Raw genomic sequence first — 12927 nt, forward strand, 5'->3', positions numbered from 1 at the left:
TATTCTGAAACTATGCCCCCTAGTTCTAGTTTCCTCCACGAGGGGAAATATCCTCTCTGCATCTACCTTGTCGAGCCATCTAAGTATCTTATATATTTCAATAAGACCATGTCTTATTCTTCGAAACTCCAATGAGTATAGACCGAACCTACTCAACCTTTCTTCATAAGTCAACCCCTTCATCTCAGGAATCAACCTAGTGAACCTTCTCTGAACTGTCTCCAATCAGGAGACCAAAACTATATGCAGTCCTCTAGGTGTGGCCTCACCAATATCCTGTACAGTTGTAGCAGGACTTCTCTGCTTTTACACGCCATTCCCTTTGCAATAAAGGCCAACATTCCATTTTCCTTCCTGATTATTTTCTGTAACTGCACACTAACTTTTTGTGTTTCATGCACAAGGACCCCCAGGTCCCTCTGTACTGCAGCATTTTGTCATTTCTTTCCATTGTCACAGCCAAGAGGGTAAGTGATTGGCTGGTGATTGGTAAGTAGTTTTTCTTTTTCTTTTCTTTATCAGTAATTAACCTTTAGCATTGTTGTTGCCAATTTAAGTGTATCTAAGGGTTAAGTAATGGCAGGACAGCTCAGACACGTGTCATGCTCCTCCTGTACTATGTGGGAAGTCAGGGACGCTTCCGGTGTCCCTGACGACTACGTGTGCGGGAAGTGCATCGCCTCCAGCTCCTGATGGACCGCATTGCGGCACTGGAGCTGCGGGTGGATGAACTCTGGAGCATGCACGATGCTGAGAATGATGTGAATAGCATGTTTAGTGAGTTGGTCTTACCGCAGGTAAAGGGTACACAGCCAGATAATAAATGGATGAACAACAGGAAGAGCAGTGCAAGGAAGGTAGTGCAGGGGTCCCCTGTGGTCATCCCTCTGGAAAACAGATACACCGCTTTGGGTACTGTTGAGGGGGATGACTCATCAGGGGAGGGCAGCAGCACCCAAGTTCATGACACCGTGGGTGGCTCTGCTGCACAGGAGGGCAGGAAAAAGAGTGAAAGAGCTATATTGATAGGGGATTCGATTGTAAGGGGAATAGATAGACGTTTCTGTGGCCACAACCAAGACTTCAGGATGGTATGTTGCTTCCCTGGTGCAAGGGTCAAGGATATCTCAGAGCAGATGCAGGACATTCTGAAAAGGGAGGGAGAACAGCCAGTTGTCATGGTGCACATAAGTACCAAAGATATAGGTAAAAAACAGCATGAGGCCCTACGAGATGAATTTGGGGAGCTAGGAGCTAAATTAAAAAGTAGGACCTCAAAAGTAGTAATCTCAGGATTGCTACCAGTGCCACATGCTAGTCAGAGTAGGAATCGCAGGATAACCCAGATGAATACGTAGCTTGAGGAGTGGTGCAAAAGAGAGGGATTCAAATTCCTGGGACATTGGAACCGGTTCTGGGGGAGGTGGAACCAATACAAACCGGACGGTCTACACCTGGGCAATGTCCGAGGGGGAGTGCTTGCTAGTGCTGTTGGGGAGGAGTTAAACTAACATGGCAGGGGGATGGGAACCTATGCAGGGAGACAGAGGGAAATAAAATGGAGGCAGAAGCTAAAGATAGAAAGGAGAATAGTAAAAGTGGAGGGCAGAGAAACCCAAGGCAAAAAACAAAAAGAGCCACATTACAGAAAAATTCAAAAGGGACAAAGTGTGTTAAAAAGGACAAGCCTGAAGACTCTATGCCTCAATGCGAGGAGTATTCGGAATAAGGTGGACGAATTAACTGCGCAGACAGCAGTTAACGGATATGATGTAATTGGCATCACGGAGACATGGCTCCAGGGTGACCAAGGCTGGGAACTCAACATCCAGGGGTAGTCAACATTTAGGAAGGATAGGCAGAGAGGAAAAGGAGGCGGGATGGCGTTGCTGGTTAAAGAGGAAATTAATGCAATAGTAAGGAGGGTCATTAGCCTGGATGATGTGGAATCAGTATGGTTGGAGCTGCGGAATACCATCAGGCAGAAAACGCTAGTGGGAGTTGTGTACAGATCACCAAACAGTAATCGTGAGGTTGGGGACAGCATCAAACAAGGAATAAGGGATGTGTGCAATAAAGGTACAGCAGTTATCATGGGTGACTTTAATCTACATATTGATTGGGCTAACCAAACTGGTAGTAATGCGGTGGAGGAGGATTTCCTGGAGTGTATTAGGGATGGTTTTCTAGACCAATATGTCGAGGAACCAACTCGAGAGCTGGCCGTCCTAGACTGGGTGATGTGTAATGAGAAGGGACTAATTAGCAATCTTGTTTTACGCGGCCCCTTGGGGAAGAGTCATTATAATATGGTAGAATTCTTTATGAAGATGGAGAGTGACAAAGTTAATTCGGAAACTAGGGTCCTAAACTTAAGGAAGGGTAACTTTGACAGTATGAGGCGTGAATTGGCTAGAATAGACTGGCAAAGGATACTTAAAGGGTTGATGGTGGATAATCAATGGCAAACATTTAAAGATCACATGGATGAACTTCAGCAATTGTACATTCCTGTCTGGATTAAAAATAAAATAGGGAAGGTGGCTCAACCGTGGCTAACAAGGGAAATTAAGGATAGTGTTAAAACCAAGGAAGAGACATATAAATTGGCTAGAAAAAGTAACAAACATGAGGATTGGGAGAAATTTAGAATTCAACAGAGGAGGACTAAGGGTTTAATTAAGAGGGTAAAATAGAGTACGACAGGAAGCTTGCAGGGAACATAAAAACTGACTGCAAAAGCTTCGATAAATATATGAAAAGAAAATGATTTGTGAAGACAAACGTAGGTCCCTTGCAGTCGGATTCAGGTGAATTCATAATGGGGAATAAAGAAATGGCAGACCAATTGAACAAATACTTCGATTCTGTCTTCATGAAGGAAGACACGAATAACCTTCTGATTTTACTAGGGGACAGTGGGTCTCGTGAGAAGGAGGAACTGAAGGATATACTTTTGAGGCGGGAAATTGTGTTAGGGAAACTGATGGTATTGAACGCCGATAATTCCCTGGGGCCTGATATTCTGCATCCCAGAGTACTTAAGGAAGTGGCCCTAGAAATAGTGGATGCATTGGTGATCATTGCTATTTTATTTTTGCATCTGAGTCCATGTGGATCTGCACCTTGGCTCCCGTGAAGTTGCCAATAACCGGTTCGAACAGCGAGGGGAACTTGCTCAATACTTGGGCATATGTATCTTCCTCCGATGACAATGCCTTTATGTCGTTCCAGTCGCATCTGATTTTCTTCAACCAGCTCCTGCCGAGCAGCGTTGGGCCATTGCCTCGAACAATCCATAGCGGTAACTCGTGAACAGCACCGTTATATGACAGATTAATTTGTGCACCGCCAATCACTTTTATTAGTTATTTGGTGTACGTGCGCAGCTTGACGTTAACAGGGCTCAGCCTGGGCCTCACAATCTTAGTATCCCACAACTTATTAAATGCTCTCTCATTCACGATCGATTGACTTGCCCCCGTGTCCAGTTCCATCGATATCGGTATCCCGTTAAACTTCACGTTAATCAAAATTGGTTTACTCTTGGTTATGAAGGAGTACAGTCCATACACTTCCTCCTCTGGCATCTCGGATTGCATATCTGGATCCGCCCTAGTCTGAATCTCATCCTCCACATGGTGTGTCGCAGCTCGCTTACTCATCTGCGGACACTTGCACTGGAGATGCCCCATTCTCAGACAACCTTTGCAACTATTTTGCTTAAACCGGCACTGCTGGTGCTGATGATTTCCCCCACAACGCCAACACGGAGAAGTCGGATACATTCCTGCTGGCGGACTTTGGTCAGCCACAGGTTTCTTGAATGCAGCCGGATAGGCCCTGCCATGTGCCACTCTGCCGAACGCCGAATCAATCGCATTTACAGTACTTGCTGAGGTTCGGTTCTTCACCGCTATTTGCTTTAGACTCCTGTCCATCGTCATACATGATTGAGTGATCTAGATGGCCCTTTTTAAATCCAACTCCTCCACCGCCAGAAGTTTGAGCAGGGTCACCTCGTGGTTGATACCGATAACAAAGAAGTTCCGCAGCATGTCTGCCAACACTGTCCCGAACTTGCACGGTCCCGCTAGACATCCCAGGTCGGCAACGAATTCTGCCGTGCTCTGGCCCTCCGATCGAACGTGTGTATAAAACTTGTATCTTGCGATGATGATGCCATCGTCTGGCTTGAGGTGCTCCCGTACCAATGTACACAACTCCTTGTACGTTTTCTCTGTTGGATCACTAGGCATGAGTAGATTCTTTATCAGACCGTAGATCTTTGAACTGCACACAGTGAGGAACACCTGGCAGCGATCTGCATCGTCGACCCCCATCATTTTGTTGGCCACGCAGTACTGGTTCAAACGGCTCACAAAGTCTGCCCAATCTTCTCCCTCCACGAATTGCTCTAAAATCCAATTATGCTCATTTTGCAACCAAAGGTTCTTGTATTCTCGTTGCCAAATGTTATGTATGCAATAAAGTTTCAAACTGAGTATTGTTTAACTAAGCAAGGTACAACCTTGGCTCGGCTTTAGTTAGGCCCAAAGCGCCTTACTCTCAAATTGGCTGGCCTTTTATACCTGAGCAGCACCATGTGCGTGCTGCTCAGTGGCCTCCAACAATGACGCCATCTGGTGGCTACAAACAGAATGTACATATGTGACATCTGCCCTTAACACTATTGTGATCCCAGTCTATATTAGGATAGTTGAAGTCCACCATTATTACTACTCTATAGTTCTTGCACTTTGTAATGTATTTGCTTCATGGTTTCTTTGTTTAAGAATTTATAGTAACACATTGCTATTAAGAACGCGTTGGTTTATTAACAAAGGTTTAACAACCACACTACACATTACCAATTCATCCATTAGCCTCACAAATGCATACCTCATTGTGGATGACCTGGACCCAACTGACTGGAATTTTATTGAGTCTTGTGTACATCATGTGACTGTCTAAGCCACTCACAATGCAACAGCTCTACAACTATTTTAGTTGCATCCGTAAATCAAATACCCCCTTATTACAGGGGTAAATTAGATGGTAAGTGCCCCCTGGCTAGGGGCGGGGGGGGCACTAAAACTGACAACCTTAAACAAATTAAACTTTAAACATGGTTCAAATTAAAATTTTGTTGCCAGGGGTGATGATGCACTCCAGTCCCTCTGGCGCCCACCTCTCGTAGAAGGCCGCGAGCGTACCGGTGGACACCGCGTGCTCCATCTCCAGTGACACCCTGGTTCGGAGGTAACCGCGGAAGAGAGGCAGGCAGTCAGGCTGAAGTGGGATTTTTAGAAACCCACTGTAGTGATATAAGTGTTGCAATCTGGGAAATGTGTTCAGAAAAGTAGAGAAGCCAGTAAGCAGGTGCAGTCTGGGTAAAGTGTTTTTGCCTGGCAACAACTCGCAAGGCCAATCACAAAGCAGGTCACCTGCAAGACCATGTGGTGGATAAAGATAGACATGCTGACTTGTGGTTAGGCTAGGTGTGGAATAACAGGAAACCTGTTTGTTGCAAATTTGTAAAGTCCCTATTGTAAAGTCCCCAGAGTAATGCAACAGATGATGTACATGGACAGTGGTTTTTGACTTTAAATATTTTACGCAGGTAACCAAGGGTTGAGACGGCACGGTACGAGTTGCATGAACCCTACCATACTGCTACTCTCCTTTCGTCAAGCGATAGGTATTTGCAAATAAACAATAATTCTTATTCTTTATCAGACTTGTGTGTTGAGCCTTATTTTGGTTCCACTTCAAATTTGGCAACGAGGATGGGATGTGGCAGGAGATGGACAGACGGTCGTTGATAGAATATGTCGGAATGAGTAAGTTTAAAGTACCATTCCAAAATAACATGATTTCTGCGATGACAAGACTGTCTGTTAACTGGGTATTCTGAACTGAAAAAGTCTGATAAAGAACAAATTTGTTGGCGCGTGAGTATGTTAAGTTATTTTAAAGTCATTGACTTAGTTTAAAGTCATTGATAAAAACTGTGTTGTGCAAGAAGTATACCAGTGGAATAAGGCTCAGAATTAACATAGAGGTTGGATTAAACGACCGATTAGAGAGACGTCAAGTCATCGGACAGGTGACTTAGATCTTCAGACCATATAATGGCATCGGGGAAAGGATTCGACTGGGGTTCGGACAGTTCCCTTACTAAATTCTATGCAGATGACCGGAAGGGGTTAATCAACAAAACGTTAAAAGGCGGGTGGGACCCGTCACAAGAACCAGCCAAACAAACGGCTTGGTGGGAAAGAGAGAAAGTTAAGAGAGCCCAGAAAGCTGGTATGATTATAGTGCGACAGTTTTTACAATTTAGTGACAAGATGAAACCCAAAATTAAGGAATTAAGGCAATTAAGGGAAGAAGTAAAGAAACTAAGAGAAACTAATGAAACCCGTTGTATGTCCGGGCTCTTTGGGAGACCCGAAGACTACGACAGGGACGAAGGCGGGGAGCTGGAGGCACCCGCTTCTTCTGAAAAAACGGGAGCTACGGCACCCGAGTATGACCGAGAGGATCATACTAAACTCCCTGCAGCCCCGTTGCGATCATCTGACACAGGACAGGGAGTTGGCCATCAAGTAACAGTGAAATACATACCATTTATGTAAAGTCCCTACTCTACAGCATGAAACCACACGAGGCACATTCCAGGCACAAGGCCACTCAGTGACCTTAACTCTTTATTCAGCACTCCAGAAGTGGTGACCCTGCGTGGGACCTCCCTTTAAATACCTGAGTGATCAGGTAAGGAGTGTCTCCCACAAGTTCACCCCCTGTGGTCAAGGTGTGCATCAGAGTTGAGTGTATACAGTAATACAGTGGTGTTACATTGTAGTTACAAACATGACATCACCTTCCACCCCCCCCAAAATCTTATTGGGATCATAGGTTTAGTCTTTCAGGTGGTCTGCGCTCCCTTGTGGTGCACCGCAGTTGGGGCTCTGGTTGTTGGACACTGACGTGAGTGTCTGTCACCTGTGGTGATTCCGGCATGTCCGGGCTGACCTCAGGGACTGTGCATTCCTCTGATTGCTTTTGTTGCACGTTCACTGGTGGTAGTGTAAGCTCCATCTCATGGTCTTCTTCAGGTTCCTCCGTGTCATTGCTGAACCTTTTTTTTACTTGGTCCAGATGCTTGCGCATATCTGGCCATTGTTGAGTTTTACCACAATGACCCTATTCCCTTCTTTGTCAATTATGGTATCCTCAAGCCATTTGGGCCCCATGGCGTGATTGAGGATGAATACAGGATCATTTATTTCTATACATCTCCCCCTCAAATTATGGTCATGGTACTCATTTTGTGCCTTACGCTTGCCCTCAACTATGTTGGTCAGGACTGGGTGGATGAGGGACAACCGAGTTTTGAGTGTCCATTTCATGAGTAGCTCTGCGGACGGGACCCCCATGAGCGAGTGCGGGCGGGACCTATAGGCCAGCAGGAGGCGCGATAGGCGACATTGTAGGGAGGGTCCTTGAATCCTGAGCATCCCTTGCTTAACGATTTGGACTGCACGTTCTGCCTGGCTATTGGAGGCCGGCTTGAACGGCACAGTCCTGACGTGGTTGATGCCATTGCCCGACATAAACTCCCGGAATTCATAGCTCGTGAAACACGGGCCATTATCACGAACCAGGATTTCCGGCAAGCCATGGGTAGCAAAGATCGCACGTAGGCTTTCCACGGTGGTTGATGACGTGCATGAATTCAGGATGATGCACTCGATCCATTTTGAGTACGCATCTACAACGATAAGGAACATCTTCCCCATGAACGGGCCCGCGTAGTCAACATGAATGCATGACCATGGCTTGGTGAGCCAGGGCCACGGGCTGAGCGGGGCCTCTCTGGGGGCATTATCCAACTGAGCACAGGTCGTGCAGCTGCGAACACAGTGTTCCAGGTCTGAGTCAATTCCAGGCCACCAAATGTGTGACTGGGCAATGGCCTTCATCATCACAATGCCTGGGTGCTCGCTGTGGCGTTCCCTGATGAACGCCTCCCTGCCCTTCTGGGTCATGACTACCCGGCTGCCCCATAGTAGGCAGTCAGCTTGGATGGAGAGCTCATCCATCCGTCTGTGGAATGGTCTGACCTCCTCAGGTCATGCTCCGTGTGCGGACGCCCAATCCCTAGTCAGGACACATTTCTTAATCAGAGATAGAAGGGGTTCCATGTTTGTCCAGATTTTGATCTGGCGGGCTGTGATAGCGGAGCCTGCACTGTCGAAGGCATCGACAGCCATGATCATTTCAGCGCTTTGCTCAGCTGCCCCCTCGATGGTGGCCAGTGGGAGCCTGCTGAGCGTGTCAGCGCAATTTTCAGTGCTGGGCCGGTACCGGATGGAGTAGTCATTTCCTGCTCGCGTGAGAGCCCATCGCTGTATGCGAGCTGATGGTTGGCATTGACAGCCTTGCTGTCTGACAACAGGGATGTAAGTGGCTTATGGTCCATCTCTAATTCAAACTTCCTACCAAAGAGGTACATGATGCATTTTCTTAACACCATAGACACATGCGAGCACTTCCTTCTCAACCATCCCATAGCCCTGCTCTGCTTGAGAGAGCGACCTGGAGGCATAAGTCACCGGTTGCAGCTGACCCTCAGCATTATCCTGCTGCAACACGCACCCAACCCCATAGGACGATGCATCACATGTCAGAACTAAACTTTTGCAAGGGTCGTACAGGGTCAACAGTTTGTTTGAACCACAGTAAGTTTCGCGCCTGATCAAAAGCCCGTTCCTGACAATTCCCCCAAAACCAATTGCAACCCTTATGCAGAAGCACATGTAGCGGCTCCAATAATGTGCTCAAGTTCGGTAGAAAGTTCCCGAAATAGTTCAACAGTCCGAGGAATGAACGCAGCTCCGGTGTGTTGCAGGACCTGGGTGCTCGACGAATCGCCTCTGTTTTGGATTCGGTGGGCCGAATCCATCTGCAGCAACCCTCCTGCCCAGAAACTCAACCTCGAGAGCTAAGAACATGCATTTAGACTCCTTGAGTCGCAGGCCTACCCGGTCCAGTCGGCGTAGCACCTCCTCCAGGTTGTGGAGGTGTTCCTCCGTGTCTCGACCCATGATGAGGATGTAGTCCTGGAATATGATCATTCCAGGGATGGATTTAAGGAGGCTTTCCATGTTGCATTGAAAAATCGCGGCCGCTGATCGAATGCCAAACGGGCACCTGTTATACGCAAACAGTCCCTTGTGCGTGGTGATGGTGGTCAGCAGTTTAGATTCGTCGGCCAGTTCCTGGGTCATATAGGCTGAAGTGAGGTCCAACTTGGTGAACAGTTTGCCACCTGCCAGTGTGGCGAAGAGGTCCTCCGCTCTTGGGAGCCGGTATTGGTCTTGTAAGGACACCCGATTGATGGTGGCCTTGTAGTCGCCACAGATCCTGACAGAGCCATCCGCTTTAAGAATGCGGACGATGGGGCTCGTCCAGTCGCTGAATTCAACAGGCGAGATGATGCCCTCTCGCAATAGCCGGTCCAATTTGCTCTCGATTTTCTCCCGCATCACATATGGCACCACTCTGGCTTTGTGGTGCACTGGCCTGGCATCTGGGGTGATGTGTGTCACTACTTTAGTGCCCTTGAAAGTCCCGATGCCCGGTTGGAAAAGTGACTCGAATTGTTGTAGGACTTGTGAGCACGAACTTTGCTCCATCGAGGACATTGCGTGAACATCCCCCCATTCCCAGTTCATCTCGGCTAGCCAGCTCCTCCCCAACAGTGCGGGACCATTGCCCGGGACAATCCAGAGCGGCAGCCGGTTCACTAAGCCATCGTGCGTGACAGCCAACATTGCACTGCCTAGCACCTGAATGATTTATTTGGTGTAAGTCCTTAGTTGTGTCTCGATGCATTCTAATTTGGGTCTACTGGCTTTGTGTGGCCATAGCTTCTCGAATTGTTGAATGCCCATGAGTGACTGGCTGGTCCCCGTGTCCAGCTCCATTCGTACTGGGATACCGTTCAATAAAACCCTTGTTATCTTTGGTGGCGTTTTGGTGTATGAACTGTGAATATTCATCACATGGACCCACTGTACCTCAGCGTCCATCGATTTGCCCCAAAAGTTATCCTGCCTCACAGAACCCTCTTCTGGTCCACCTGCCTCATATATCAGTCTGGTTGCAGGCTTTCTGCACATACGAGCTAAATGGCCACTGAGGTTGCAGTTTCTGCAGACAAACTGTTGGAATCTGCAAGATCTGGCTGAGTGTTTCCCCCCACACCTCCAGCACGAGTTAAATTTTCCATTGTTGGGGACAAAAGGGCTGTGGCCAGGAATTCCACGCTGACTGTCCCTCTGACTGCTCTTAAGTACCCTATTAGTAGGTATCAATGGCCCCATACCGGGCTGCCCCCTGTGGTCAAGGTGTGCATCTGTGTTGAGTGTATACAGTAATACAGTGGTGTTACATTGTAGTTACAAACATGACAGTTTACCCCTTTGGAGAAACACAGAATCCTCAAGGATCTGCCTCCTCTGAAGGAAAAATACGGCAATTCTGATTTTTGGAGATTGTTAAGGGAAATGTATGACATCCATGAGAAGCATAAGAGGGATGTACATCAAATAGTGAGGGCTAAATGTCCACGGCTTAAATGGGAGACGTTAAGACAGGTTTATAGAAATGGTGAATGGACTACTTTTAACAATGCAACTCAGGCAGACCGACAGACAGCAAACGATGATTTCACCCGGGCGGTCCAAGCCGCCTTGGGAATTCCCACTTCCCACTAATTCTGTTAGTCCGCCAGAAGAAAGATGAAAACAGCAGTGAGTATGGTCATAGATTGCGGACTGTGTATCAAGAATACTCGGGTCAGGCAGCCTCAGACAAGGTAGATCAGGCATTTTTAAAGATGTTTAAGGACGGCTTAGCGGACGACCATCAGAAAATACTTAAGGTGGGGGTAGTCGGCGCAGACACCTATGACGGACTGGTGAGCTGGGCATGCCAAGTGGATAATGAAGCCAGCCAACACCAGAAACCGATCAAAGTAGAAATAAGAGCGGCATCTAACAAAAGACCCAGTGGAGTTTGCTACAATTGTGGCAAACCCAGACACATGTCCAAGGACTGTAAGAGTCCACGTCTCAAGTGCACCAACTGCCAGAAAATGGGGCACAACAAAAATCAGTGTTGGGCGCCAGGCGGGGACGGGAAAAGACCCACACCGCAGGATAGTCCACCTAAATCCCTGAACATGACCAAGGATCAGCTCCTCCAGGCCCTCAAGGACCTGACAAGGGACTGAAAGCCAGCGACCCCCGCTCAGAGTGAAGGTGATCCTCGGATCCACATTACAGCATTGTTAGGGGGCCGGCAATGCGACATGTTGGTGGACACAGGCGCCTCTGTCTCAATGACAGATAATCCCCTACCCACAACCAAACGGACAGTTCTAATCACAGGGGTTGGAAGATCTGCCACAAGTGCACACCTAAGCGAAGTAATATTATTGGACGTGGCAGGGATTCTAATCCCCGCACAATTTTATGTTTGTCCCAGTAATGAAGGTAAAGTATTAGGAATCGATCTCCTGGAACAATTAGGAGTGTTGATTGATCCACAGGGATAGAAAATAGATTGAAGAAGCCCAAATGGGCGCAAAACTACTACCTTCGGGGAACAAAATAAATTGGACAACCATGCGAAGGTGGGGAGCATACAACTCCTCACCAGGGATCGGGATACATTAAAAGCGTATGGCCCCGTGTGTCTGCAGATTGATGGCGTGTGGGCACAGTCCAAACAAGATTGTGGACTGGTCGAAACCGAGCCAATCATTGTCCCGGGACCCGAGCACACCCCTCATAAACAATATCCAATCAAACCTGAAGTCAGGGAGACAGTCAAACAAATTGTACAAGATCTGCTGGACAGTGGCATACTCCGGGAAGCTCAGAGCACCACTAATTTACCCGTGTGGCCGGTAAAGAAGCCGGATGGCTCATACCGGCTGACTATAGATTACACGACTCTGAATAAAGTGACACCTCGTCAGCACCCCAATGTAGCCAGCCCAACCACAATCTTTAATGGATTGAAACCCGAACATAAGATATTCACAGTGCTTGACAGAGCCAATGGATTTTGGTCCATACCTCTGGCTCGGGAATCACAGGACAAGTTTGCCTTTACTGTAGGGGATGGTCAGTATACCTGGACACGGGTGCCACAGGGATTCCACAAGAGCCCGGCAATATTTCACCGGACTATGAGTCAAGCCCGAGAAAAGGTGGACCTAACCACTTACAGAAGCACAGTCTTCCAGTATGTGGATGATCTGCTGATCGCCTCGGAGGATGAATGGGGACACACGGGCGCTCTCATAGAAATCTTAGAAACCCTGCAAAGGGTGGGATTTAAAGCCAATCTCAAGAAAGCCCAGATCGGACAGACAGTGGTACAATATTTGGGACATGAGATATCACAGGGGTCTAGAACAATGTCTCAAGATAGGAAAGAAGTTATCAGAATCATGCCCCGCCCAAAGACAGTCCAAGGGGTACGGAAAGTACTGGGACTCTTTAATTACTGCAGAAACTTTATAGCCAACTTCGCAGCAATTGCAGAACCAATACAGAAACTGCACCCGGCCTGGGACTCCCGAACATGAACATACCTTTCCACATTTACTGCGAAAATGAGGAAGGATTCTATGGGGCAGTGGTCACTCAGATGCATGGGGACAGGATGCATCCTATAGCCTATTAGTCAACCCAACAGTCATCCATGGCGGTCGGTCTGTCCTGGTGTGTGGCGGCTCGGGACTGCACAACTGGGCACTGAAAGTCAGTGAACCGGTAGTGATGATCGGGGAGATTGTACTGAACACTAAACACACTCTGGTAGAAATGCTCAACACCGGGAAAC

The sequence above is a fragment of the Pristiophorus japonicus genome, chromosome 2, assembly GCF_044704955.1.
Source record: "Pristiophorus japonicus isolate sPriJap1 chromosome 2, sPriJap1.hap1, whole genome shotgun sequence".
In the NCBI taxonomy this organism is placed as follows: domain Eukaryota; kingdom Metazoa; phylum Chordata; class Chondrichthyes; family Pristiophoridae; genus Pristiophorus; species Pristiophorus japonicus.